General features: G+C 39.6%; 1 pseudogene; it reads right to left on the bottom strand.

Annotated features, from left to right (window-relative positions):
• The window catches only part of LOC114026307, a 13872-nt pseudogene extending 11563 nt beyond the window's left edge, over positions 1 to 2309 (bottom strand).
• Positions 2310 to 6023: the final 3714 nt, after the last annotated feature.

Here is a 6023-nt window from a genome sequence, read left to right as displayed (position 1 = left end):
AAAAAAAAATCTTGCACTAAGGAGACATTCAGTAAATTATCAATGAAACAAACTGGATGCATGCCTTGGCAGTGGAAAGGGAATCCTCCTTACAGTTCCAAGGCAGAAAAGAGTGCTTGTGGTCACTCATAGATCAGAGCACAGTCAAGGAAAGGAGTAAACACCTCACCCTTGATCATAGCACCTTGGAAGAACTGAAAATTTACAGGTCCCTAGAAGTATCTCTGAAAACAGCTGCACAAAACCCCCAAGCTTGGGACAGTACATTCTCCACACTGTAAGCAGACCCCTACCCTAACAAAGAGTTTATAACTCAAGTAATTGGCTGGGATCATGAGCAAGCAGAGTGACAAGAGTCTGACCATATAATTTTACTTTGGTCCCAAAGAAGATCAAAACATACAACCAGAAAAAGACAACAAAGTCAAAGCTGCTACATCCAAAGACTTCAAGAAAAATATGAATTGGGGGCAGCTAGGTGGTGCAGTGCATAGAGCACCGGCCCTGAAGTTAGGAGGACCTGAGTTCAAATCTGGCCTCAGACCAACCACTTGACACTTACTAGCTGTGTGACCCTGGGCAAGTCACTTAACCCCAACTGCCTTTAAAAAACAAAACGAAAACAAAACAAAACAAAAAAAAAGAAAAATATGAATTGGTCCCAGGCCATGGAAGAGCTCAAAAAGGATTTTGAGAAGCAAGTAAGAGAAGTAGAGGAAAAACTGAGAGTGACACAATTATGAAAAACAAGTCATTTGCTTGCTAAAGGAGACCCAAAAAATACTGAAGAAAATAACACCATAAAAAATAGTCTAACCCAAATGGCAAAAGAAGTCCAAAAAGCCAATTAGGAGAAGAATACCTTAAAAAGCAAAATTGACCAAATGGAAAAGGAAGTCCAAAAGCTTACTGAAGAAAATACTTCCTTAAAAATTAGCATGGAGCAATTGGAAGCTAGTGACTTTATGAGAAATCAAGACACTGTAAAACAAATTCAAAAGAATGAAAAAAATAGAAAACAATGTGAAATACCTCATTGGAAGAACAACTGACCTGGAAAACAGATCCAGGGGAGATAATTTAAAAATTATTGGACTATCTGAAAGCCATGATCATAAAAAGAGCCTAGACATCATCTTTCAAGAAATTATCAAGGACAACTACCCTGATAGTTTAGAACCAGAGGGCAAAATAGAAATAGAAAGAATCCACAGATCACTTCCTAAAAGAGATCCCCAAAGGAAAACTCCTAGGAATATTGTAGCCAAATTCCAGATTTCCCAGGTCAAGGATAAAATATTGCAAGCATCCAGAAAGAAACAATTCAAGTACTGTGGAAACACAATCAGGATAACACAAGATTTAACAGCTTCTTCATTAAGGGACTGGAGGGCTGGGAATATAATATTCTGGAAGGCAAAGGAGATAGGATTACAACCAAGAATCACCTACCCAGCAAAACTGAGCATAATCCTTCAAGGGGAAAAATAGACATTCAGTGAAATATGGATTCTGAGAGGCAGAGGTGAGAAGGAAGTCCATGTTAGATGTGGGAGACAAAGAAAATGGAGGTGGGAGATGAAAGATCATATATGAAGAACAATATGAAGGCCAGTCTGCCTTGACTACGGAGTCAATGAACAGAGATAATGCATAATAAATATGGAAAGGTAGATTGGGGAAAGACTGTGAAGGGTTAGGGAAAAATAACAAGTAGGATTATTTTTTTATTTGTTATCAAAATGATTGTTTTCTAATAGGCCTGATCCATATTTAGAATATGAAGAGTGGCTGTTTCCCTGAGCCAGGGGTGGGGAACCTTTGGCCTTGAGGTCACACGTGGCCTTCTAGGTTCTTGCGTACAACCTTTTGACTGAGCCCAAGTTTCACAGAACAAATTCTTTATATTAAGGTAAGGCCTGATCCTTGCAATTTGGAGATTTCCTCAAAGTAAGATAATGAAGCACCGGGATGGGGGAGAGGATGTGGAGGGAACCACAGTGGAGAATCTTTGTGGGGGCCTCTGGACCCAGAGAGGTGATAAACGAGCCAGGTCCCAGGCTTTGGGGATACAGTGGCATTTGAGGTCAGGGAGACTTGCTATCCAATTTAAGAGACTTGCTATCCATTTAAAGGTTAGCCACAGGAGTTGGGCTATTCTATACTTAGACCTAGACTGTGAAAGATGTAGCTCACGACCTTTCAGAGATGTAGGCTTCTCTGCCCGGCTGTTCCCAGACTGTGCCTGTCCCTGGGCCCTGAGGGAAGGCGTCTCCCAAGTTCAAGTTCAGGAGAGTTGCCTGACTCATTCCTGGCCCTTGCTTTCTTTTTTCTTTTTCCCAATTTGTGCCTACAGAGGACCCAGCTAAGGACCAAAATGCATTGTTTTGCTCACTAAATTTGAGCTTCCTTCCTTCCCTCCTCCCCTTCCTCCCCTCCCCTCCCTTTTTTCCTTCCTTCTTTCTTTTAAAAAAAATGACTTTAAAAGGCAACTAAATTAACAAAATCACAGTCCATTACAAGGTGATTAGCATTTATTAAGCACCTACTATGCTCCTGGATCTGTGTTAGATGATGGAGATGCAGAGACAAAAATAAAACAAAAATAAAACTCTTCAAGGAATGATCAATTATTAAAAGCCTACTGTATGCCAAAATTGCACAAGGTGTGAGGGGTTTAAAGAATGGCTTTTACTATCCAGGAGCTTATATTCTATTGGATGAACAAGGCAGGGGAATAAGGCATAAATAAATAAATACCAAGAATAAACAAAGTAAATACAAAATATTGTGTTTCTTTTTTTTTTTGAGAAAGGGAAGAGAAAACTTACAAGTTGGTGTGTGTGTGTGTGTGTGTGCACATGCATGTGTGAGTGTGTGTGTGTGTGTGTGTGTGAGTGGAGGGGTGCAACTCAATTTTATAAGTTAAAAGACATAGTTCTGATCTCATCCTGATATCACCTGCATAATCTTACACATTACTTAATACCTCTGGGCTTCTGAATCCTCTTCTCTCCCTTGGATTTCTTCATCTCACCCCCAGAAACCACATCATCCTGCAAAGTTACATAAATCATGTTATTCCCACCACATCAGTTCTTTCAGTACTGGGGCTTCCTCTGATTGGAAGGTAGGGTGGAAAGCTCCTCCCAAAAGCTCCATTTAAGTAAAGCCCCCAGGCCAGCCATTTCTTCATTTCCCACCTGCCTGCACTTCTTGAGACTTCTCCATCTGTTTCCATACTGGGTATCTTCTCTTCCCTGCCCCTACTCCCTTTTCAGCTTCCTTTTGCGTGTTCTTTTCCCATCTTAGATTAATAATTCCTTGGGGCAAGGGCCAGTGCCTAGCAACAAGAGGCATTTAATAAATATTTATTAACTGATTGACTGTAAAATCAAAGGATTGGACTAGATGTCTTGGAAGGCCCCTTCCAGCTCCAGATCTCTGAAAATATGATTTTCACTGTTAATTATCTGTGGAAACTCTTGTTTATAAGCCCTACCCCTGATGATTTCATAAGTACAAAGCCCTCAAGAATTTAGAACTGAAGTGAGCCAGGAAGACCTGGTGAGAAGCTGGAGAGACATTATATCTCCAAGATTCAGAATCATAAGCAAATTGCCAGAAGCCTTTACACAAAGGAAAAAAAGAGCAGAGGTCATTATATTTATTATATTTAGTATGCATAATGACTCTCTGATCACTCACATTCAGTAAGTTTCCAAATCTCATACATTTTATCTCCATAGTATCTTTTACATTCCTCTCACTATCACAACCATCATTGTTATATTTTCTTGGTTTATTGCCAAAGCCTCTTTATTGGTTTCTATGATCTAATGGCAGATATGACAAACAAATAAATGTGTAAAAACAGTCTAAATACAGGATAAATAGGAAATAATTAAAAGAAGGAAGACAATAGAATTAAGAAGGATTGGCAGAGGTATCCTGTAGATGACAGGATTTTGGATGGGACTTAAAGGAAGTCAGAGAAGCCAGTAGACAGAGTTCAATCAATCAATCAATATTTATTAAGTGCTTACTACATGGCAGCATTGTGCTAAGTGATGAATGAGAAGAATGGATATTCCAGGTGTGACAGAAAATACTCAGAGCCTAGAGATGGAAGGTCTTGTTAATGTAATAGCTGGGAGGGTAGTGTTATTGGGACACCACTCTTCCCTGGTTCTCCTCTTACCTCTCTGACTGCTCATTCTCTGCTTCATTTGCTATCCAAATATATGGAGGAGACTAAAGTTCAAGAAGACTAGAAAGGTAAGAGGGGGCTATTTTATGATGGGTTTTGGCCACCAAACAGGGGATTTTGTATTTTATTCTGGAGATAATAGGGAGCCAATGTGGTTTATTGACTCGTGTGTGTGTGTGTGTGTGTGTGTGTGTGTGTGTGTGTGTGTGTGTGAGAGAGAGAGAGAGAGAGAGAGAGAGAGAGAGAGAGAGAGGTGGTCTGATATGCAGATTAGGAAGACCACTTTGTCAGCTGAATGAAGGGTAGACTGGAGTGGGGGAACACTTGAAGCAGGCAGACCCACCAGTGACTATTGCAATACTCTAGCTATGAGGTGATTAGATCTTGTCCCAGATTGGTGGCAGTGTCATGAGAGAGAAGGGGACATATCTTGAGAGATGCTCCAAAGGTGAATTTGACAGGCTTTTGTGACAGTTTGGATATGGGGAGGAGGGTGTAAGAAATAGTAAGGAGTTGAGTATGACACCTAGGATGTGAGCCTAGAGGATTGGGTGGATAGTGGTACCCTTGAAAATGAAAGTGAAAATAGGGGGGATGTTTAGAGAGAAACTAATGAGTTAATTTTTTGGAAATGTTGAGTTTGATATATGTAGTGGACATTGAGTTTGAGATATCTAAAAGTCAGTTAAATGTGCAAGATTGAAGGTTAGGAGAGAACTTAGAATGGGATAGGTAAATAGTGTAGAGAGCAAAGAGAAGAGAGCCCAGGACAGACCCCTGAAGGACACCTATGCTTAGAGGGTGTGATCTGGAGATGGATCCAGCAAATGAGGCAGAGAATGAGCAGTCAGAGAGGTAAGAGGGGAGCCAGGGAAGAGTGGTGTCCCAAAAACCTAGAAAGAGGAGAGCATCAAAGAAGTGAGTGATCAACAGTGTCTACAGCTGCAAAGAGATCAAAGGGAATAAGTATAGAGAAAAGGCCATTAGATTTGGAAACTAAGATATGATTAGTAATTCTGGAAAGAACAGTTTTAGTGGAATGATGAGGTCAGAAGCTAGATTATAAGGTGTTAAGAGAATGAAAGAAGAAGTGAAGGCATCTACTGTAGATGGCCTTTACAAGTAGTTAAACCACAAAGGGAAAAAGAGACGTATGGTGATAGCACTGATGGAAATATCAAGTGAGGGCTTTTTTTTGTTTAAAATTTTATATTCAGGGTCTTGGATAAAAAACAAAACAAAATAAGACATAAATTATATGCTTGCCATGTTGGCTGATGATAGAAAACTGGGAGGAATTGCTAATGGCCTGGATAATGGAGTTAGGATCCTAAAGATCTTGACAGGCTTGAGAATTGGGCTGAATCTAATATGATGAAATTCAATAAGGATCAGTGTAGAGTCAGGTACAAAAAATACCCACTTCTTAAGAATAAGAGTACAAAAAGTCAATTTCTCAACTATAAGATGTAGGAGGCATAGGTAAATTTGACAATCATTCCAAAAAAGGATTGGTAGGTTTTAATGGACTCCAAACTCTAAATGAGTAGGTTGTGTGATTTGGAAAAAAACAAATAAACAAAAAAAAAAAACTCAAATCTTATTGGGCTACATTTGGAGATGCAAAACTTTCAGGAATAGGATGGTGATGGGTCTATTTTAGTCTATCCTATCAGGCCTCATCTTGGGCATTAGTTCTCAAACTTTTGTCCTCAAGATTCCTTGACAAGCTTAATTACTGGAACCATTTCCCCCAAGAACTAATGTTTATGTGTGCTATCTCTACAATATCTATCATTTCAGCAATTAAAAT

This window comes from Vombatus ursinus, unplaced genomic scaffold (assembly GCF_900497805.2).
Source record: "Vombatus ursinus unplaced genomic scaffold, bare-nosed wombat genome assembly UNPS02014837.1, whole genome shotgun sequence".
Lineage (NCBI taxonomy): Eukaryota > Metazoa > Chordata > Mammalia > Diprotodontia > Vombatidae > Vombatus > Vombatus ursinus.
This window is presented reverse-complemented; position numbering and strand designations above follow the sequence as displayed.